The following is a 24,854-nucleotide window of genomic DNA, read 5'->3' as shown; positions in this document are numbered from 1 at the left end:
AGTACATTGTTCAACCAAAAGACAATACATGGCTGAAAATTACTTTCCTTTACATGTTCTGTTCATTTGTCTTTGTATTGCTAGGCAATAAACAATTTGTTTATATTTGTTGTATTTTTAGGAATGCGCAAAATGACAGAATTCAAGTGCCTCTCGGATTCATTTGGAGAAAAGTTTAAGGGTGTGAATCTGAATGGATATGTGAGGTAGGAGTCAGTATCAGAACAACATTAAATTGGTTCAGATAATTCAAAGATGGAGGCACTAATCTTGGAAACAAACTCACCTGACCTTAATCCTTATTTCTTCCTGTAACCTATTTTGGGATGACATCCAGCTAGAGTATGAGTAAGTTTCTACCTACTGTGGCTGAAAAACAGCTACTTGCCAACACCAGTGAATTGTCAGTAGCCTATGCATAGTGTTTCCATAGCCAGGGTTGCTGTATATCCCCACTTATTGAAGGGAACATACAAAAGTTCATGAATAAACTACAGTATATGAACTGACCTTTAGTTAGTTCCAGTGCCAAGTTCATGCCTGTATAATGGTTCTCAAAATTATCGTTGTGACTTGCTCTGGAAACTCATTGTGACACAGTGAAAAATGGCAGTTGATGCTGAGTTTTATTTTGAGCAATGAAATAGGATGAAAGTTTTTAAGCCCCCTGTCACACAGAGCATAAAACCATCAAGAGCAACCAACTGCCATCGAGTACTAACGACTAAATTCATTTGCCTTGTCACACTGGTCATCGATCAAGAGGGATCGACTGCACGGAAACAGCTGATACTCCCGCCCAGTACTGTACAAGCTACAGACGTATTCATATTCACGAGCAGAAAAGAATGCATTGTGAAAACGATAGTGCAGGTGAAGATAATATTCTAATGTATGAATATATTAGGAGAAAGGAAAGAACCAGATGATCACAGTGAACACGGCAAATTTTCCCTAAACGCAAGAGCCTTGGAGAATTCCACCAACGTGTGCCTTTGTAGTTGTGGAATGACGAAGAAAAATTCTGGAACCAGTACCGAATGTCCACCAATACTTATAAGTAGGGATCGGATCGATATGCTCGATAAAATCTACATATATACTCGAAAACCATGTGTTATATGTTAGATATGATTTTTTAAAAAAAGTTATATGCTCCATAGATATGCTCGAGAAACCCATTATATGTGATTAAATGTTCATAATATGCTCGAAAAACACCGTTAAAAACTATAGAAAGGAAAGTGAAACGAATAACATATCTTTACATACGAGCTTTATTTTCTAATTGGGAACATGCATCATTTTCAAAAATATTTTTTTTGAAAAGTACACCAATGAAATAGTACGTAAACGTATTACATTGTGGTATGTTGCCTTGTTTTCTACCATTAAAAAAATATTTAATAGTGCCTTTCCGCAAGGCGAGTGAAACGGCCTCTGACGTAAGCGGCGCGCTGTGACGTCACGATCCAGTACCGCATGGAGCTCTACCAGCCGTTGTGCATCAGCCGTTGCTAAAAGCCGATTGTTTATTATTCATGATCGCGAATAACTTCAAAATGACAGAAGAAAGGTTCAAAACAGCACAATCAGACAATCTATCATGTGTAAATGTCATCATTCTTGAAAAATAGTGACTTTTGTGGCCGCAGAAATTCGCGGATAACAAGCAAGTTTGTAAGTGGCGTCTTTTATATACGTGCAATGTACTGTAACCCATAGTATTAGGATAACAACGAACCTGGATAGATATCACATCACTTTCAACATTTCCTTCTAGACTGATTCCCCTATTAAAGAATAACATTACATTTTAGGGCTTTCAGCAGTAAGAAATCGGATTTCAGCACTAACATAAACATATAGGTTGCATTATAGTACTAGTCCGCTTCTGTGGTGTAGTGGTTAATGTGTGCTACTCCCGGAGGCCCGGTTTCGATTCCCGGCTCTGCCATGAAAGTTGAAAACAAATAGTACGAGGGCTGGAACGGGATCTACTCAGCCTCGGGAGGTCAGCTGAGTAGAAGGGTTTCGAATCCCACCTCAGCCATCCTCGAAGTGGTTTTTCGTATTTTCCTACTTCTCCTCCAGGCACCTAAGGCCACGGGCGTTTCCTTCCCTCTTCCTTGTCTATCCCTTCCGATCCTCCCATCCTCCAACAAGGCCCCTGTTGAGCATAACAGGTGAGGCCGCCTGGGCGAGGTAATGACCCTCCTCACCAGTTGCATCACCATACTCAAATTCTCACGTTCCAGGACACTGCCCTTGAAGTGGTAGAGGTGAAATCCCTCGCTGAGTCCGAGAGAAAACCAACCCTGAAGGATAAACTGATTAAGAAAGAAAGAAAGAAGGAAAGAAAGAAAGATCATAGTACTATAGGGCTATAATCTATCATTCCCAAAAATATATATATTTATGGTTGGGACAACTGGCCTACCCACTTTCGGGGCCCATGAAAGAGAATTAAATATCCTTGTGGAGGGAAAAAGTTAAACATGATAAAGATAAATATGACTTCATCTAGTTTTCACAAGTCGGGCTGAGTGGTTCAGACTGTTGAGGTGCTGGCCTTCTGACCCCAACTTGGCAGGTTCGATCTTGGTTCAGTCCGGTGGTAGTTGAAGGTGCTCAAATACGTCAGCCTCGTGTCGGTAGATTTACTGGCACGTAAAATAACTCCTGCAGGACTAAATTCCTGCACATCGGCGTCTCCGAAAATCGTAGAAGTAGTTAGCGGGGCGTGAAGCCAATAACATTAATTACATTTGGCTTTTAACAAGCTGAGCATATCAGGAAAGAAAAGTGTCCTGGTGACATTTTAGTCGCTCAATACAGGAATGTCTTTGGGTGCTGTGACTTTTACTTTTTTTTTTTTCTGTTTGCTTTACGTCACACCGTCACATATAGGTCTTATGGTGACGATGGGACAGGAAAGGCCTAGGAATGGGAACAAAGCGGCCGTGGCCTTAGGTACAGCCTCAGCATTTGCCTGGTGTGAAAATGGGAAACCACGGAAAGCATCATACATTAAAATTTAAAGTTTTGCCACTAGAACAGCTGACATGGAAAAGTGATTTGAAAATTCAAACAAATTCATCTTACGTTAAAATCTTCAAAAAAATATACTGTAGACTTTTCCGATATATCACCAGCATTTCTCCAGCTCGCCAAAATCCATTTCTCCCTAGTTTTAGCGTCTTTGGAACGTTTATAAACAATTTGTTTGGTATGGTATGCGATGTGCTATTGCACATCGGAACTCTACACCATTTATAAGTTTTCTGCCTCACTGTCTGGGCAGGATTCATTTTAAGTCTAAAATATACCACTCAGATTATTATTCAATGTATAGACCTCGAATTTAACCATACTAGACACTAACGTAAAGTAGAAATACGCGAAGTGTATCCTGCTTCTCACAGCACACTATGTGTTACTTCGTCTGCTAATTCAGTCAACCTGTACGATGACGTCAGGCCAATGAGATCTCGTACTTGCGTGACGTGACATTTACGTAGATTTTTATCATGTTTGGAGTTATTATTTGTACATTCTGATCACATTTTTGAATTCTGCATGCAATTTTGAATCAGATTAGCATATTTTTAATTAAAACCCCGGATCATGCACGTTCCCTATTGTATGTATGATATACTGTGATATACTCAAATTCAATTTTCAAGTATATATACGAGGAGTTTTCTTATAAAAGTTACAGTTTAAAAGTTCATTTACAAAATGTTCAGAATTAGGCGAGTCAGTGAAGTAGATCTGCATTGGTCTGTACAACAAGAATTTTTCCTATGTTTTCGCTTTTGAATGAAAGTATCATTGATGAGAACGATCTCTCAACGTCAACTGACGCGAGAGGTATATACTTGAATGATGCTGCTTCTTGTGCAGCGTAGTTCAGAAAATCATCTGACGGTGCAGACTCCCCACGCAGCATCCTCTCCAAGTCCAACACTGCACTCCAACCGGGATTTCGAGCCAGCACGAACTCCAATTTTTGTTTCGTGGTTTTCCCAGTCTCTCCAGGCCACGAGTCGGCTTCTCGAATGACTCCTTGTATTGTAGCGACCACTTCAACCAACTCCATCCCTCGTGATTCCAACCTTAGGATGGCCTCAGGAATTGCGCCCATGTAGGCTTTTATGAAAGTCAAGGATGGCATCAAGCCCTTCATTTTAAAAGCAGCCTTAGCTTCCGCGATGTACTTGCTGTCCACCTCCTCACCTGGAAAAAATATAATTGAAAATCATTAGCCGAGGAGAATAACTGAGAAAATTACAAAATTAGGCGCCGTATGATGAAGTAAACATAAAAGGCATGAAAAGAATGATAGAGAAAACCTTGAAAATGAGAAGAATTTAAACATTTCAAATAGTCTTACCTCTTCAATTTCCCTATGATTTTCAGCGTAATACAAGGCAGCCAAGATCCAAGTTCCCCATCGCGTCAGTATGTGATTGTGAGGTAAAGGCAGCTCTGGATGCATTGTCTTGAAGGCACAGACGCGAGAAGGAGCCTTGACGAAAACTTTCTTCACTGAAGAAATGACGCTGTTGACGCTGGACGATTTTTCGCGCAGCTCCTCAGCAACTCTGTGCATTGCATGGGCAAGACAAGTAACATCTTCGGTTAGAGAAGCTTGAGGCTCGTTCCAGCCTTAATCATGTAGTAAACAGTGTCAGTCACCAGTGCGAGTACTTTGTTTACCTCCTCATCTGAAAAGGTTGGCCACAGCAAGCCTGGATCAGGAATGCATAAAATGAAGGGTGAACTGTTCAGTAATGGGTCTCTGACATGTCATACGACTGTAAGAGATATTTAACTATCAGAGTCTTCACTGAGCATGTGTAGAATGCATTGAAATTATAGCCAGACTGTACTTATTCTTCTTTGGCAAAACGCTCGAAAAATAAATGAACAAAAATGTACTTATACAGATGTGAAAATGTCAGTAAGAACTTACGTCTTTTTCGCACATTTTGCAGAAAAGAATTTTTCCGTCAGTAGAAAGCGAGTCAGGGTCTTCCTTTGCACATCGTCGGAGTAAAACCCTCAGAGATTCCTTGACATTAGACATCGCGTACTTAGAAATCACAAGAACTCGATAGGTACGTATGGATACAATTACGAACTGAGAACTGAGAGTAGAATGCAGAAACTTCACTTAACCGGGTCGGATCTTCCACCACTTCATGGGAAAAGCTACCTTAACAATACTGGTTTCGAAAATAGGCACACCACTAAAATACCTCACATTTCAAAGTGAAAGGATGCTTGTGACTTCAGAATTTATCTGACGAGTCGCACTGTAATCCGGCAGAGGACAATTAGGGTGTGTGAATGACCTCGTTAAAGATTAAAAACCTGTGGTTCTATTATTCGCACCAGATAGAATTTTCAATACTTATTTCTGTTTTCGAACCGTAAGGATGGTCAAGGCCAGAATTCGGGGGGGGGGGGGGGGGGGGATTCAAAGAAAAACAAACTATTTAGACGAAAACCACAAGAATATGCATTTATATGCTTCTATTCTGAAAATCGCTGTTTTATGCATTTATATGCTGGATAAATTTAAATTCTGTTGGTCCCAGAGAGATGAAAATACCACCGAAAGGCTTCTTTCAATGTGTACTATTCAGGGAAAAAAATATGCTAATATGCTTGATTCCGAGCCCTACTTATAAGGAATTACTGCAAAAAGTGAAGTCACCAATAGACATCAGACAAAACAAATTACAGAAAAAGTATATGTTTTGAGGAAAGGCTGATAGTATCGTTAAATTCATTATTCACAACAATTTTTTAAGGTTTAAAGTTAGAAGTGATGTTCACCTCTGAAACAACTATGCCCATGGCAAAATATATCAAATAAAAGATTAGTGGCAGGTACATTTCTTTGCATTCTACAGGTTGCTAATAAAGTATTGGGGCCGATGACCTTCGATGTTAGGCCCCTTTAAACAACAAGCAATAAAGTATTGATAAAAAAGGACTGAAAACACTGGATGCATTTATGTACATCAATTTGAATTCATAATTGAAGACATGGATGGAAGAAGGGCTTAAGTCAGGTTGTGGCGTTATTCGGTAAATTACGTATATACATTCCTTGGAGGCTCTTCTAGATACTACCTAAATGGCTTATCGGTAGTGTCAATAGATGGCGTGTGATGTGCTATATTGAGTTGCGCCGTTCTTCCAAATATTACTCATGTCCGACTTAAAATACGCTCCAATGCTGACTTAGGGCGATCCAGCAATCATCACTCATCAGACTCGAAACAGCTGACGCAGGAGTAATGTCAGGAGGAGAAACATCTGATATTTCAGCAGATGACAGTGAATATTTACCAAATGAAACCTCAGATGATTCGGATACTAAATCCTTACTATCAGAATGATCTGCCGTTCTCAGCCCACTGTCATTTGCAACACCACAAAGAAAAGGACTTCAGTTTTCAATTCCTAAGTATGTCATATTATGTCACTCTCCTGAAGGAACTGTATCAGGAAGCCAGAATTATAATATTACGTTTCATGACAAGTTTCAGTTATTGAAGGATATATGGTCTGTAAGATAATTTGGATAACTTTCCAGTCCCTCGCGTAGGTATTGAACCCAGAAAATTAAAAGTTGTAAAAAATTTAGTAAGCTTCGTATGCGCAGGTGCACGTGCATGGTTTGAAAATATTTTCCGGAGAGCTGAATCTGTGGGAGAAGGAAATTCTCGATATAGTGGCTCCCCTAATAATATGTTGTGCCCTGTCAAATGTTCTAACCTGTAAAACTTGTCTACATGCTTCCAACAATGTAAAAAACATTAATTCAATGAAAATGTTTCTTGAAAATGGAATAAGGGCGTAACTCCAAAATACAAAATTGACAACAAACCAAAAAATGTATAAATATTTTTGATGTACATATTATGAAATAATCAAGAATGTAGTTAAGTATAATATACCACAATTTTGTATTTCTGAGAAAAGTGTTTGATATTGTAATTCTTTAAACTCATTTATCTCAAAAGAGTGTTTTTTGAGTTACGCCCTTCTTCCATCCTTGTCTTCAATTTGAAGGTACTACAATGAACAGTGGAAATATATTTATTTAGGCCTACAGGTTTCTGGACATTGGTGACTCATACATGTCTGCATCTTACACATTTAGGATTGCTCACAATACATCAGTGGATTTGTTCCCATTATATGTGATGCCATTCATAGAGCACTACAGTCAGAATTCTTGACAGGGTGAAAATTCCAACAAAAGCCTCATAACAGTGGCTCATTGTACTTCAAATATAAGACTAATACCATTTATGCTTTTTTTTTAATGATGCTGGTTCTTGGGATATAATTACTCTTTTCAAATGATATTTTGAGGTGTTTATTAGATGGAGGTCAACAGCTTTTTATTTATTTATTTATTTATTTATTTATTTATTTTTCATACCAATTGGTGAGACCCCATCTACCAAAATAATGGGCATATCAAGAAATGCTTCCAGTCAAAATTAACATTACCTAAGGTAGAAATAGTGTGTCAAGTTTCATTACAATCCTGTAAATAATTTTGAAAGAAAAAGAAATGCACATATCTTCTGAATATTGTGAAAATGAGGGGGGAAAAATAGGAAAAGCAGTGGAGTTCCTTACGCTGTTTCTCTCCCTCATGATCTCTGCAAATCTCGTGTTGCCTCTCCTTTTCTTTGTTATTGTGCCATGTTCAGAATAGTAGCATATTGCTTTCATGACAAGCATGTTGCTGAATTTCTGTACTGTCTTTTCTCCAAAGAATCCAGGTCCAAATCCAAACTTTGCAGGAATGACAATCCTGTCTTAATTTATATCATTGAAGACTACAGCAGTTTCAAAAGCAGCTCATTTTACCAAATGGCTGTGAAGAAAGGTTGTCTATGGACATCTCTTCCAAAGTAAATTCTCGTTAGGGTTCTGTGTATTCACATATGTATACATTTCTTGAGGAGTTCAGGTGAGGCTAGTGCTCTGTACACTAGCTTAATAACTATAGGAAAAGCTCCTGGAATATTGTTCTAATGAGTAAGTTGGCAGTGTAACAGACTGATACTTGTCACAACTAGATGTAAATTACACGTAAGGTCTTGTTTATTATCCTCATCACTATGCATAAACTACTGTCTCTCCAAACTTTGCACTGGCAAGCTGATCTAATTGCTCACTTGGCAGTAATAAACCTATTAATCTATATTCTGCACTTCCATCCAAGTTACTGGTAAACTCCTTGGTACAGAGTGACAAATTTTTCCACAAAGCACATGTATCTTCTTTACTGATTTGAACACTACCAAGCCTGTCTATCCATCCTGAAATAATTTTCCTTATGAATCATTTGAAGGAAAATGAAAACTTTGCCTTCAGTTTCTCCGAAAATGAGTACCAAACACTGCAAAACAATAATAGATGCTAATAACAAGCACCTTGCCTTCTATTTTTTGAAGTGCCTTTCTAACAATTAAATATTATTGACCGTCTACAGTAGAATGTTATTTAGGGCTGTTGCTCAGGTGGTAAATTATTTCATTTTGCTATATCTTACATTGCCTGTCAAAATTGTTTGTAAATACTGATTATATAAAATAATGTTTGACAGAGTAGGGTGCATGGCTCTTGTAAGATCTCGGATTAACTTACAGGGTAATTAATCTACGCACCCTTTTATTTACAAGCATGTAACTCTACATATGAATATATTTTGAATAAATACATTTTCTGCCATCATATCCCCTTAATATTACGTCACACAAAATGCAGTTTTTTGTTTTGTAGAAACACCTGTCAAAATAGTTACAAATGAATTTTTCACCTTTGTTTTTCATTGTTTACATGGATCTACAGCATTTTTCATTGTTTACATGGATCTACAGCACAAGAAATAAAAGAATGGGTCTACCTTGATGCCCTCAGTAGGCCTGTATGTTATTAATAAGTTACAAGTAACAGACATACAAGTAGTGAGAATGATTGCTGGTTCAAGTGGGTATGATCAATGGCAGGAGAGTGCTTGGAATGAGGAGATAAAGGCTAAGTTACAAAGTTATAAGGTGGCAGGGAGGGATTCAGTTAGGTAGAACTGTAGTAAGCAGTTTATCGTATGCGGACAACTTAGTCTACTGAATGCCAATATAAATGGTCCGTTATTGGACACTACAAATTCCCCAATGGGAATCAACATCTATATCATTGGTCTACTGAAACCGTACAATCTAATATCTTGCAGCTTAAAATAATATTCAATGAGTATGGCATGAAAGAAAGTCTTTTCAAGACTAAAGTGTTGCCAGTAGGGAAAAAACCTATAAGAGAATTGAATATCAGGTTGGGAATACAAAACTTGAACAGGTAGATGATTTCAAGTGGGTATTTAGGATGTGTATTCCCCCAGGATGGCAGTATAGTAAGCAACATTGAATTTAAGTGCAGCAAACCTAGTGCAATGTGCTTGCATGTGCAATCAATAGTATCTGTAAGAAGGCAGTCAGCTCCTGAACAAAACTACTCATGTTTATACACTGGTCTGGTTTCAGACCTCCTGTGCCATATAACTGCTTACTTACATACACACAGAAAGGACCTACTAGTACTTATCTTGTTTTGTAAACCATACATGTTCTCTGACATAAAATATACAAATTAGTATGTTTTAATAATGCTATTGCCTTGTAATTAATAAAAATTGGAGTTAAGGAATGAAATTGAACCCATCAAAAACAGTAGCATTGAAAATCAACAGACAGAATACAAAATGCAACATATAAATACAGGACCACCAAGTTGAAGTAGTACACCTTGGGAAGCATAATGGCTAGTAATAATAGAGCTGAGATAGAAATAACAGAGTAACCAAAGGCTCTAACTTTTACGGTATCGCTAGACACCTACTATGGGATGAGAAAGTCCAACAAAGAAGAAAAATGATCCTGTACAAGTCATATTTCATTCCCATCCTTATATATCCTCTGGAAAGCTGCACACACACACATCAAATGATTGTAGTAGGATTCAAGCATATGAAATGAAATTTCTTAGAACTGCCCTCCAAAAGACACGGCATCACGTGAAAAATGACGAGATCTGATCTAACCTAGGTCTAAATGAATCGATGGAGGAACGACTTAGGTCAGCTAGATTTAAATGATTTGGGCTATTAAACGAATGAATAGCACAAGGTTACCATGTGCTTATTTGGGGGGGGGGTATGTTATCTCTCAAGTTCGACACCCTGCCCTCAGAATTCGCCATATTTTGGCGACTTTTCCCGGAAACAATGAATTACAGTATTGTGACAAAGAAAATATACATGTAGTACTTACGGCATACACTTATTTGTCATTAAAGTGAGCAATATTGTTCATTTCATTACGTACGAGATGGAGGTTAGGTAAGCACTGCTTATGTTTTCCAAACATTTTGATGATAAAATACTTTAATGGGCCGAAGACCTAGGCCCCTTTAAACAACAATCATCATCATCAAAATACTTTAATTTTGGTTATACAATAATTTGTGTTTAGATTATCTGATTTATGGATTTTATTCATAGATGTTTTTATTTTTTTTAAAGTCATACTGTTCACCCAATTGATAAATTAAAAGTAAAATTCAGACAAAAATGACTTCATCATCCTAGCATATTCCCACACATACAAGGCCCGCTTTTCAGATCTTGGCATGCCACTTTGTTCAGTCAAGTGCATCTTGAGAGTTCAGGCCTACGATTTCCATATCAGCATTGATAGTGTCCTGCTTCGGCTGCCCATGTAGTCGGTAGCCTTTGATTTCCTGGCGGTAAGTGGTTTTGGCGATGGTGGAGGGTACCACCCTTAGGACATGTCCATTTCAGCAAAGTCTGCTTTCTGTCATCTTTTCGGTAATTGGTGACAATCTGAACTCCTTCCGAATGGTATCATTCATTGTATGGTCATGAAGAGAGATACGTAGTATCCAACAGAGCATTCACTATGCGGAGAGCTCTTGCTATCCATTGTTGATGCCCAGAACTCTGTGCCAGACAGTACAACGGGGCAGATGACACCTGTAAATCAATGATTTGAGCCGGACTACCCCGTGTGAATGGGGGACATAAACGAAGAATACACCCATGATATCCCCTGCCTGCTGTAAGAGGCGACCTAGGCGCGGAAATGGATTGTGGCGTTGGTACCATGTATTGTAACCCCTTTGCATAGAGGGTCTGAATACATCCACAGGTAATCCCTGCCTGTCGTAGAAGGCAACTAAAAGGATCATGTGACCATCGGTCCTGTCTTTATTTTTCTTTTTCTCTTGAGGGTTAGTTGTAGACCGTATCAAAATTTTATGTGTGTGCTTTTTGCGGAGGGTTCCCTTACATGTGCAATTACACACAAAAGCCCAGATTGTATACCCCAGTCCAATCGGATGGGAGCGCCATGTACTCAGTAGTAGTATCCACCTGACAACGCAGGTCCCTGCACAACTGATTGCCAGAAGGACATATTATTTTTTATCTATACTTATTACTCACCCACACATGCTAGAGAGGCATCCATGGTTCCTCCACATGGGTGATACAGTGGTTCAGGTGAAGTGGGGCTGGTGATTGAGGTGAAGGCTCACTGCGGGGTGCTGGAACCAAGACATCACTTTGCTCTACGTAGCCTGGACGAGCCGCGGGTTGGGAAAAGGGCAATCCCAACCTAGGGGAAAAGGCATGGCTGTGAACTCTGTCATGATAATGCCAAGTGGAGACCACGTGTGTAGGCCTACTGAAGGGGGAACAAACCTGGCTAGGTTCGGGCGAGGGGATGGATGACTGAGAGGCGTGGTTTCTGCTATGGAGAACCTGAATTGCAGGAGTACAATGTCTGGCTGTATGCTTCACCACAGATGGTGAGAACGATGCTCAGGACCCTAGAAGGGGCGAAAACCTCTATGATTGGTTGAAATATGGATGCTTATAAAGAACCAATTTCAAAAATTTCGACATCAAGGGAAGCCATGGAAGCTCCAGTAGAGCTAATCCAGGAGCAAGCCCAAGATGAAAAAATAGAGACAGAAGTCCCAATTGGACAGGCTGTCACCGACTCAAAACAAGAAATGGCAACAGAAGCTCCAGTAGAGCAGACTGCTACCAAAAGCAAACCAGGAACGTCCGTAGAGACAGAACTGAAGATTTCTGCATCGAAAATCAACAGATATCATATCGACAGACCATGTCGCAACAGTTCATATTACAAGGAACGGAAGGGAGCGAGGAAGGAAGTCAAAATAGCAGCTGGAACTTGGACGGAGGGATCGGCGAGAGGCTATTCCTCCAACAACGCCCAAAAGGCCAAGGTCAGGAAATAGTATGCCATCAAGTTCGGCTACAAAACCGCCCGCCAAGAAACAGAAAGAAGAGATGGTCATGTCTTTTCGGAAAGTCTAACTGCATTCAATGTAGCAATAATACCTAAAACCTTTCCACACGGGAAACTGAAGGAGGAAGACTTGAAGGAACTTTCATCTGGTCTGATAGCGCAAATGAAACCACTGTCGGGCGGATGCCTTCCAGGCTTCCTCGAGTCTCCAAGGCTGGAAAGTGGAGCAATGGTACTGATCTGTGCAAATCGAGAAACTAAAAGCTGGCTGGAATAGACAGTGGCCAATTGCAACCCTTGGAAAGGGGAGAATTTGGAGGTGGCAGAAGCCAAGAAGGTGCTGAATACTACAAAGGTCATCACCAAACTTCCTCCTCCATTTGACAAGATGAAGGTTGATGATGTACTTGTCAGGATACATCAGATGGTACCAAACTTCCGACAAAAGAGTGGAGAGTACTGAATGCAACAACTACTCATGACACAGAAAGGACAATTGTTTTGGCCCTTAATCAAAGAGATTTTGAAGAGCTCAAGGCCTTAAGGCCAAGCTTAGATGTGAGCAGATCAAATTTCAAGCAATTAAGGGGAAAACAAAACCTAGTGTTGGAGGGGATAGTACTGAAAGTTCTACAACATAAAAAATCAGCTGTGGCCAATTTCGTCAGGAAGTTCAAGTCCGAGGCTATCGATTTGGCTCTTATACAAGAGGTAACCCCGCACCCAAAAAAGCTCAAGGCGTGGTTTTTTCTCCATCATTGGATGTAGATGGGGTAGAAAGCATCTCGCCGTTTAAAACTTTGCAGAAGTTGATGAAGCAAACAACGAATCTGTGCTATCATGCCAAAGTCTTTGAAGGAGAAATTCATGGAATTGAACTTACAGTTTCTATCTCTAGGAGAATGAGCTGGAGTCGGTCTACTAAGTATTCTATAGCAAGTTTTTGCATGAAAATGAGGCGGACGCCGTGTTTTCCCCAGGGTGCTAAACGATGTTCTTGATTCAAAATGGGACCTCTGGCAGCGCGTTATGACGTATGTAACCAGATGTTAGAGAAGACGTAGACCGACTCCAGCCACAATTTTCTTAAGTTAAAGAAGACATGCATTTTACCATGTAAAAATGGAGTTTGAAGTTCCTTCATGTTCTACTTAGATTTATAATTTGTTACGTCTTAAGACTGGTTAAGCTATTTTAACGACCAATCTTTTTCAATGAATGGTAAAACAAAATGTTTTTGATTGAAGTTCTTAACTTTTGCATCATTTACTTCAAGACTCGGGGAATGTTCATCAAGAAGACTTGCATACAAATATTCTCATGAAAAAGAAATATGGTGTTAGACTTTTAAGATAGTGAAATAGAAGTTATTGTCCTCGGCTCATTGTTAATCTAGTCACATATCATTCAAAGTTTTTTAAGATTCAGTTTACACAAAACTTTAAGATAATTGGTGCTACATTTTTATAAAAGGGGACTTATAGGTTAATGTTAGAAGTTAATGTTCACCTTGGAATAATGTCCAGTATGTATAACTCCTAGCTAATATCTTGATTCAATGTCCTACAATTGCATAACTCTCACCATAAACTGCTTGAAGTTGTCTCTAGCTGACTTACGCACGACTTCATGTTCAGCGGATTCACAAGTTCACTCGTGAAATAATAATTTCTTCTCTACAACTTGAAATGTCCCAAGTTTACTTCAGAACGAAGTACTCCACACAAAATCAATCATAGAATGAAATTTAAACTCGAAGCTACAATACGAACTCATAAGACATTTATAGACAAAGTCCATAAGATTACGTAGACGTATTTGAAGTTTCCAGATGTAGTATACAAGACGAAGTTGTATCATCTAGACTGTTTCAGAAAGAGAATGTTCATCCCTTCACATCTTCTTACTTCTTCAGAGAGGGGAAAAAGAAAGAAGAATATTCATTCCTTCGCATCATCTTAACATTACACCTCTCGACCAATGAACTAGTAAAGTGACGTAATCTCGCAATTAGTTATTATTGGTCGAGATTTCAGCTTAACTGTGATTTATTCCCTCTTACGAGAGTACGGATCATTCTAGAATTCTGGCACCCCCTTCCCCAAACTTTTCGCATGACATTAGCACATCGCTGTGACGTTGCCCACATGTCCTTGACCGCTCGACCCATTTCCGGCTCACATTTCTCTCAGTGGGACGCCCTGCCTTTCAGCTGTTAACTGGTCTGCGCGTATGCATGAATAAAATGCCAGTTAAACCAAGTATCCTTTCATTCCCGTAAGGTACCATTTATATGGGTACAATATAAACTGTCAAAATGTATGGGAATCACCACATTACTGCAGAAATAGCATATGTGCACTTCTTTTATTATTTAAATGTGGGTGTTCGAATCAACTTGAAAATATTTTCACAAGTAGATCTAAAACACACCTGTTTACCATATATAATTTGTTAGTGTCAGTATTTTAAGTTTTACTCAAATGGAAAGGTGTTTCTTTTTTTAATTCTCAAAACTAAGAAAATGTAACGTGTTGTTTCTGAAATGTCCGATTCAATTAGAGTATGGTTCCAGCATATGGGACCCTTACCAGAATTATTTGATATACAACCTGTGTCAATAAAGTTCGTTGAGTAGTCCTGTACTATCAACATAAATGAACAATGCACGACAGTGACCTTACTGTCCTTCAAAATAGTCCCCTCCCATAACTTGCACTGCTGAGATCGGCGGTACATATCCTGAAAACTTTGCAAGAAAGCTTACTTTGGGATGGTGTTCAAAAGCCTTGTCACGTTTCATTGGATGTCAGCAATATCGTCAAATCTTTTTCCTTTCAAAGCGAGTTTGAGTCATGGGAATATGAAGGAGTCTGGAGGATTGAGATCTGATGTAGGCCTTTTTTTTTTTTTTTTTTTTTTTTTCACTCTATCAACCAGCGTTTCATCTTAGGTCTGACACTAGACTCATCAGAGTGGGATGTATCAAACCCTGGCGAGTATGGGGAATGTTCAAGTTGCACCACCCTTTTTTTTTTTGCCGTGAACTGTTTGACGATATTGGCTGTGTGTGGGCGAGCGTTGTCATGGACAAAAAAAACCATGAACCTTGTTGTGCGTACTGGGGCCGTACCCTGCGTAGACGTTTCATGAAACGGGTCAGAATTTCATTGTACAATGCAGCATTCAACATCGTTCCCTCGGGTCGAAATTCCTTGTGGACAATGCCTTAACAATCAAAAACGGTGATGAGCATCGTTTTGATGCGTGACTTTTCGGCTCGGACCTTTTTCCGACGAGGGGATCCCGGAGAACACCATTCCATGCTTTGCCGTTTTGTTTCAGGGTCATACCTGAGACACCAGGTTTCATCCTCAGTGACGATACAGTTCAAGAAATTTGGTGTCGCATCTGCCGTTTCGACAAAATCCTGTGAAGCCTCTAAACATGACTGCTTCTGATCGTCAGTCAAGTAATGTGGCACAAGACGAGAACACGTTTTCCTCTTCCCTAACTTCTGGGTAACGATTTGTTGCACGTATTCAGGGTAATCTGCAGTTCATCTGCTATCCTGCGCACAGTTAATCTCCGATCGTTCGTGATTAATGTCCTCACTTTCTCAATGTTTTAGTCTCTGACGGCGGTCGCCGGTCTTCCGCTACGGGGGTTGTCAGCGACACTTTCCCGGCCTCCTCGAAAACAGGCAAACCACTTGTACACACACTTCAAGGACAGTGCTTGATCTTCATAAACACGTACCAGCTTCGCAGGCGTTTCTTTTGGTGTCTTGCCAAGCTTAAAACAAGACTGTACATTGATCTTTTGGTCGTTCATGTTCCTGTTCACAGTTCAGAACAATGCACTAAACATGCACTGTGTCAAACAGGTCTTACACGTCACACACACACGATGCTCAACTGAACAACGTTGGGAGCAGGTGGTCAAAACCTGCTGCTACGCACGTGCAGCGTTGCGTGTCGCCAGTTTTGCCGGATTGACCGTTCTGACTTCATTCACCAAACTTTATTATCACAGGTTGTACTGTAATAGGAATCAATTGAGGGTTGTTCCACCATTCAACACACTATAATACATAACATTCATTAAGTGAAAAACCGGTTTCAATTCCCCTGGAATCATCATCAGTTCACAGTAAATAAATAAATCAAAAGAAAACAATAATCAACATGAAATCTGCCTTTAAATACGTTTAAAATCGTTGACATGGGTTATATGTTATAAAAACACATTCAAATTTAAAGAATGTCCTAGGATCCAGGTCACAGATAACCGTAGTGCGTTTGTACATTGTTGAACAGAGTTTTAAGATAAATAAAAACTTTGAAGTTAAGGAATACTCTGAAGTTCTTATTTTTTGCTGTGGATATAAGAACATTTGTTAAAAAATGTTAAAATATTCATAGTCGAATCATCGATTAAGGATAAAAACATGTATAAAAATTGACAATCTTGTAAAGTGCCGATGTTAAGACAATTTGGAGTTGAAACAATTTACTGAGGAGTTGGGGGAACATCCTTCGTTGTTTTATAACATCTGCTTTGTTATTGAAAATGTAGCTGTTATTGTTTTTGTTGCAGTAAATGTTGAATGATGGTATGGCCTTGGTTGTATGGCACAGTGTCGTAAAGGTGGATGTTGCCTTATTCCTCCTTATTCCTCGCTCTTGTTAACCTGCCGCTAGAAAAGTAGGTAGTGTTTGTAAGCAGTAACCGAACATTCGAGTTTGATCTACTCCAGTCGAGAGGCCGGTCAATCGATCGTCCCTTGTGTGATCCATTTAGTGTGTTGCAACTTGGTTTGCAAGAACATTTACAGAAGTCGATAGTTTTCGACTGTTTGTCGAACATTATATATATTGAGCTGACAGGCTGACAATCAGTAAATGTTGGACTCAGAGCGAGTGTTGGGCTCTGTGGTGGAGCCAGTGTTTGGTGCTGAACTCAGAGTTAGTTGGACTCCGTGGTGAAGTCAGTCAATGAGATAGTGGCAGAGAGAGACGGTGCAGTAAGAGAATGTAGAGTGTAGGTTAGAGTGAGTCAATATCTGTATTTGTCGGAATCAGCTTGCATAAGAGGATTGTCAATCTTGCCTTGTGATGACAAAGTGAATACCGGTAACCATTGTACAGACTTGTTGATATCTTTATTGACTTTACCGCAAGATCCGCGGGTACAAGTAGCTTGCTCGGTGGGGAACGCAGATAAATCTGCCGATTCAAATCATTTTTTTTCTCAGTTGCCTGCCTGCAGAGGTTTGTTTCCTTTTCAGCAGTGTATTCTGGATGAGTCTGCCCTCTGATGTGTTTTTCAACTATGTTCTCCCAATACCAATGTGTTATCCATGAGTTACAACATAAAGAACGCAGCTGACTCCGGGCAAGAACGACCTTAGGCCTAATAGCTCCGCGCTGAAGCTTTAGTTCATTGCCTAATCATCCCTTGGATGTAATAAATTTGTTGTAGAAGGGATTTCTAGAGTTTATGACACTGAACAGACCTCTCTGATGACATTTTAGAACTGTGACCTGATTTATTATCCCCAGTCTTGAGTTCTTCCTTCACGACTGGAGTGTGTGTTTATCGCGAGTTACACAACATTTTATTATCGTACGCATCGGTAATACAGTCATATTTCATGATTTCCGTCCAAACTGCTGAGACCAGGGTTCTATTCGATCCTTTTTCTTACATTTTTTCCCGCCAAAATAACTATAACGAATTACCGGCCCCCACTGTTACATGAAGATGATTTACGGGTCATGATAAACGAAATGTTGGAATTTAGTGGGGAGAATTGTGATATTAGTGAAGTAAGTTCTGCTGAAGAGGAATTTGTAAGTGACAGGAAATTACTTGGAATAAGTACTGCAAGTTCGAATATACAGGGTTTGGGCGTAGCTGATGCGAATGTTCAGCAGCCGCAAAAGAGACAACTCGTGTTCGATTCCAGTTCAAGTAGCGATCATGACAGTGACAGTTGTGATGATATTACTGATTACAATCCAAGCATTGCAAGTTCTTCGTCAGCTTATACTGAAAATGAACAAAGAAATCCCCGCTTTGATCCAAATTTCCATCATGATGTAAAGAGAGAGTTTTTAGGGAAAACAAAACTGAGCGAAATATTTTAATTAGTTTTTTATGACGAGATATGCCAGAACATGCTGAACAGACAAAAGATACCGAGCAGGAAATCGCACATAAAACCCAGTTAAGCAAGGCGAAAAGAAGGAATTGAGATCAAGACCGTGTCCGGGCAAATAAGGATGAAATAAAGCTTCTTATGGCCATACTGTTGCCGCAGGGGATTTTAGAGAAACCTAAATTAAGACACTATTTCTCGCAATCGCTTTTTCACTACGCCTATTTTCTATGAGCTGATGACACAGAAGAGATTGTTTTCTCACCAGATTGAGTTGCCTGGCCAGCCTCCTGACCCCAACTTGGCAGGTTCGATTCTGGCTCAGACCGGTGGTATTTGAAGGGGCTCAAATACGTCGGCCTCTTGTCAGTAGATTTACTGTCGTGCAAAAGAACTCCTGCGGGACTAAATTCCAGCACCTCAGTGTCTCCGAAAACCATAAAAGTTGTTAGTGGGACGTGAAGCCAATAACATTATTATTATTATTATTATTATTATTATTATTATTATTATTATTATTATTAGATTTACCTCCACAGCTTTTTACATATCTCTGACAATGAGGTGAATAATGCACAACTTCCTCCCAAAATATACGAGATAAATCCAGTGTTTGACCACCTGTTAGCAACATTTTCGGAAGCTGATGGCAAAGTGTGAATTGATGACAACCTCTTGGTATAGAAAGGGTGGAAAGTTTAAATAACAAGAAAACTATTAACGTTTCGGAAAGGAATTATATAAATTATGCAAAAGCGAGACAGGTTATATAACATGACCTGCTTCCGCAGAGGTGCCAACTATTACGGATTGTCCGTAATAATTACGGATTTCACCTCACGATTACGGAATTACGGTCAAAGGGGAAATTATTACGGAAAAGCAGACATCACGAAAAAATAATTTTGAACGGTAAAAATAAAAGGAAAAATGTTCAATCCTTTCGAGCCTTTCTCCTAAATCGTCCTCGTTTCAATGCTTGTGAGTTGGCAACGATACTTATTCGATCGTGACTTCCTTTGCTACCCACAAGCGCTGTAAAATTCATTGTGAATGAAGGAGCTCAGGCGCTGCCCTTCTCCACTATAAATCCTTCAGTAATGTCGTTTTTGCTGTGTTAAGTGTACCTGGAAAGAAGTAAGGCCTACATTAAGCACATCAGCACTGGAATCGCTTATGGTTCAGAGGACGAAAATACCATCACAGTGGGAAGGATGCTTAAAGAAAAACTACGCTGAAAAGCAGCTGCTGCGTGAGAAACAACCTATCACAGAACTGACAGGTTGTGTGCACATGTTATTGTGTAATATGGTATACTTTCGAATAGATTGCTAGAGGGAAGGACAAAGGGGGTGTCATTATCGACAAGGAAGGAGCATGCTTTGGACTTGACTCGAAATTCTTCTCGGGGGCGGAGGACGATTACTGATAATCCACTTCAAAGGTTGGCACCTCTGCTTCCGTGTGTATCATAATGAACAGCTGTAAAAGACATAACAGTGTGAATACTGTAAATACTGTAAATATTACGTGTATTGTAGTGTAATATAGTCCGTTTATGTCACTTATGAATTGTAGGGAGGCGATATAAACTTGATCCCTCGAAAGCGCTAACCAACATAACAGAAAATTTTGTGAGTGTTATAATTTATTCCATTGTACATCTTTCAAGTACATGTAAACTTTGTAAATCTACAATTTACATATGCAGAAACATTTATTTACAGGTAGAGATTGATAGTAAACTGCCTAAACTATTCAGGTGAAAGTTACTGTATAAACGAAAATTAGAGCTTTGCTGTTAGGAGGAAGCAATCTCGATTTCACAGTGTGAAAGCACTTAGTACGTTTTTGCACAAAGTATTGAAAAATTAAAATAATCAAATTTTTCAACAATTAAATACATTATATTCAAGTACCATAAATATTTCTCTTTGGGCACTTCAATAGTTCATTTTAGTCTAAGATTGTTTTTAATCAAGTAATTAAATATTTTCTTCAATCAGGGAAATCGCTCCCCACCTGGGAGTGAGCTAGTGTGTACCAAGCTTCCTGCTTAAGGGGTTAATAGTGTATTGTTGTGTATAATTGTGTATAACTGTGTGTTGTTAAGGACTAGACATAGCATCCATAAAGTGGTTTTATGTAAGGAAGTGAACGTATCTCGTGTGATATTTATGTACACCAAAATAAAATAGCATTGAGAATGAAACATTTTGTGATTTCATTAAACCAGAACTAATTGAGAGATTAGCGTGTAAATATTTGACAGTCCTGACTGTTAAATGTAGAGAGAGCCCATGCTGTTAAATGACAGCTCTGCTTTTCTTTTTTCTACTAGCCGATGATCCTTCATCTATGGCGCACCTCCCTCTGGCCACCTTATTTTGATCAGAGCAGCATGGCTGTGTGCACAGTCGATAATTAATCTTGGCAAGCGTAGCGATAACACACCCTAACAATGCACTTTGTGTTGACTGAAAGTTACATGTTGGCTTCTGCGAAATAGTAGTGATACTAGGAATGTTGTAGACATGTCCATGTGTGTTTGTAAGCGTTAACCGAACCTTCGAGTTTGATCTACTCCAATCGAGAGGCCAAGTCGATCGATCGTCCCTTGTGTGTGCCTCCTGTCCTTTCAAAAGTGTACAGAAAAACTCTTTGTTCTCAGGTCTAGAAATAGGGTTTAATTTTACAGTACATGCAGAAAGAAGCCGATGAAAACAAATTTATCATTCCAGAGAGTGCGCACGCATGCGTATGTGTGCTGCAACTGGTGTAAATTCATGCTCCGTGAAGTCCAGGAAGAAACACATGCTACAGGTCCAGGCTGGAACATTGGCATCATACAGTACACCTTGCAGTAACAAATAACAAATAACCCCCCTGTACTGGATTAGATGATCTTGACATGTGCATTGAATAAAGGACAATCAAGATATCTGTGTAGATAAACTGAAAAAAATGAATGGCAGTGTAAGTGCTAAAACAGAATTTTCAAAGAACTTGTATTTCAGTGGAAAAGGGTACAAACCGATAGGTGTTTTCTAATTGAACATATAATAATGGCAGTGTATGAATCACACTTTTGCGTTCTGTTATTATACCAATATAAATCGTCCGTTATTGGACATCATAAATTTTCCAGCTAACTCATTCCTGGTTGCCAGTGTTTCGCGTTCACTCGGGACAAATATTTCAGGTTTCCTATGGGAATCAACATCTGTATTATCTGATAGCCAGGCAGGCATCAATTTTTGGTAATGAGACAAAGTCTCTCAAGTGCGTTGGCACTGCCGGTGGCTCTAAGTAGCCTACGCAGTGGCCTCCACGGTATGCACTAGCCGTGCATCTTGGTGGGTGTGCTATTTACCAACTGATGAGCCCAACTTAGCACACTGGGGCAAAACACTGGCAACCAGGAATGAGTTAGCTGGAAAATTTATAATGTCCAATAAGGGACCATTTATATTGGTATTATAAATTTACTCATTCGGGACAAATATTTCAGGTTCCCTATGGGAATCAATATCTATATAATCGTTCTGTTATTAGGTATCGTCAGGAGGGCTGCTCTATAATTTACAGTGATGAAACCTATATTTACAACCCCCATACAGCACCGAAGGCCTGGTGTGACACCACAAGTCCTACAGAGGACCTTGAATCACAGATATCGAAGGGACAGTGCCTTATTATTGTTCATGCCGGCTATGAATTCCGAATGACCTCTTGATATTTAAATTAAATCTGACATCCGGCAATTACCATCAAGATATCAATGCCACGAACTACATGAAATGCTTTTGCCAAACTTGCCTCTGAAATCTGTTCTTGTGATAGATAATGCATCCTATCATGAGAAATTTCCTACATCTAATGCTCGCAACAGGAAATGCAAAACTGACTGACACAGCACAAGATTCCTTAGGGAGATGATATGTTCAAGACTAAACTTTATGAACTTATATCAACAAGCCTCAAGCTAAGAGCTATATATATTCTGGAGCATCTTTTACATAAATATGGGCGCACTGTTCTTTGCTTGTCAGCTTATCATCCAGATTTGAACAGCATCGAAAAAATTTGGGGTGATGTGAAACAATGGGTGGCACAGCAAAACACAACCTTCAAGCTAGGTGATGTAAGATATCTTTGCGTTCAGAGATTTTCTGAAATGGGGGCAGAAGAGTGGGGTCCGGTATGCCATCATGTCAGAGAGATTGAGGAACGATATATACAGTCGCAAGGCTTTCTGGAACCTGAAATTGAGCGCCTAATATTTAATATGATTAACAGCAGCAGTGGTAGCAAGATTTGTCAAGCAGCAAGTCAGAAAACACCTTTGATAGTGAAAGTGAAGTTGACATGGCTTGGATTGAAGAACACCAGCCTTAGGTCTTGACATTATCAGGCGAGCTCTAATCATTAATGTGTTGTTAATTTTTGTAAATTATTTGCAAAGCAACAACAGAATTCTTGTGTCAAGGTTTCATAGTTACTCAGGATTTGAATAAAATATAGAGAGTCCGCCAGAAAAATGTGTGGACTCCTTATCATAATGTATTGGGAAATTGACAATGTTAATTGTTCTGAAGTACCAGTGGGATGTAATATGGTCTTTCGCCCAAAAGGTGTTGATACTTGCATCCTAACACATTGCAGACCGGGTGCCCTTCACCTCATGCACAGTCCTGTTCCCGGCCAATTTCTAACTACCTCCAAGCTGGAGTGTATGCATTCAAATAAACTGTTAGAACTTCACTAGCTTTTGAAGGACCGCTGTGTTTTTATGGTGGCCTTCCTGAATAGTTGTTGAAGTGCAGGTAGATGAGTATTTGTTGAAATCTATTTTGGCTCATAGTTTCCGGAAATATGGGGTTTTCTATTAGGGGATCGGTTGGCCAGTAATCTTTCAGACATGATTTCTTCACCTGTCCTATCAGTATACCCAGAGCAATATTTTCTTATTTTCCCTGCTAGTGACATTAGTCCACTTTGGTGTTTTAGGGGATACGTTATGAGAATGTGAATTCTGCTCATAGTATAAGTTTGTCTGCTCTGCTACATGTTGAAAAAATCCCTCACCAAACATAAGTCCTGCTACTTGTCCTATGTTTCCAGATTCATTAGGCCATACCTTTATAACAGAAGCACCTTCAAAATCCTCTAGCCTAGATTCACTGTTGTCCATAACCCAGTTGTTGGAAAACACTACATTATTTACAAGATTTAGAATATTTACACCCGTAACACAATTATCAGACTCGTTCTGCGCCACTTGAGTTCCACACCTTGAAGATAAGGCTATATCCTCGTCATCACTTGAAACATTTCCGCTAGAAGATATGTCATCATCGAATTCTAAATATTCAGCATCACTTGGATATTCGAAGCCTGTATCGGCACATAATTCGCAAATAATTTCATCCTTATCTAAACGCGTGCGATCGCTGGGCGCTGCCATCTTGCATGGCTCTTCGAACTTTGTAAACATGTTGTCAAGAAATGCAAAGAAAATCTATGATATGAAGAATAATCGAAAAGAAATGCGACTGTCGATTGTGTAGAACCATGCATAACAGAGTTCTATGACCCTTGACCTCCAAATAGTTCCGGTATATCTCAAAAGATAGCACTAAACTTCAGTCTGCTGCTAACACGATATAACTCGGGACCGGTCCGCAACGCTCAGCCAGGCAAACACGAATTGTCTCGGGACCGGTCCGCATTGTATTAATAGTAAAAAAACAAAATGTTTGGAGTATGCTTGACTATTCAGCTGGAAGCTGCTGCCTTGCGGATGTGGTAGGGGACTGCTAAAGGCTAAGGGATGCAAACAAAGAACTCGGAGTAGACAACAGCACCCGCAGACCCACGCCAGGTATGGTGGCTTACTGCCTGATGATAGGCCAAGCCTTGCGATTGTGCAACAACCCCGAAGAAGACAACACACTCGAATTGGAACTATCAGTGTACTGAGTTTGACTGGGAGATGTGAAGAGTTAGTGGATGTCATGGAGAGAAGGAAAATATCTATCGTAGGACTGAGTGAAACTAAATGGAAAGGTAAAGGGAGGAAAGAGTTGAGGACCTCTCAGCCCTGCGTAAGAAAATTATTTCAGTGTATTATTGAAATAGGGGTGAGCACCAGTCCGCCTAATTTAATGCGTGTGTATGGTAATTCTTCATGCATAAATTTGTGAGAGAGACTTTAGGAAATTCTGAACACTTACCCAGCAAGATAATAGCATGGGACCACAAGTATTAAAAAGAAGTAATGACCTCGCATCTGT

The 24,854-nt window shown here is 39.5% G+C and overlaps 1 protein-coding gene across 1 annotated transcript in view; it reads left to right on the top strand.

The window, feature by feature from the left end:
• Positions 1-24,854, top strand: part of ecd (ecdysoneless) — a 197,796-nt gene that overhangs the window by 27,567 nt on the left and 145,375 nt on the right. The gene's annotated exons all lie outside the window — the stretch shown is intronic.

This window comes from Anabrus simplex, chromosome 1, assembly GCF_040414725.1.
Source record: "Anabrus simplex isolate iqAnaSimp1 chromosome 1, ASM4041472v1, whole genome shotgun sequence".
Taxonomy (NCBI): Eukaryota; Metazoa; Arthropoda; class Insecta; order Orthoptera; family Tettigoniidae; genus Anabrus; species Anabrus simplex.
The sequence above is the reverse complement of the archived record's forward strand: the minus strand, read 5'-3'. Positions and strand labels throughout refer to the sequence as shown.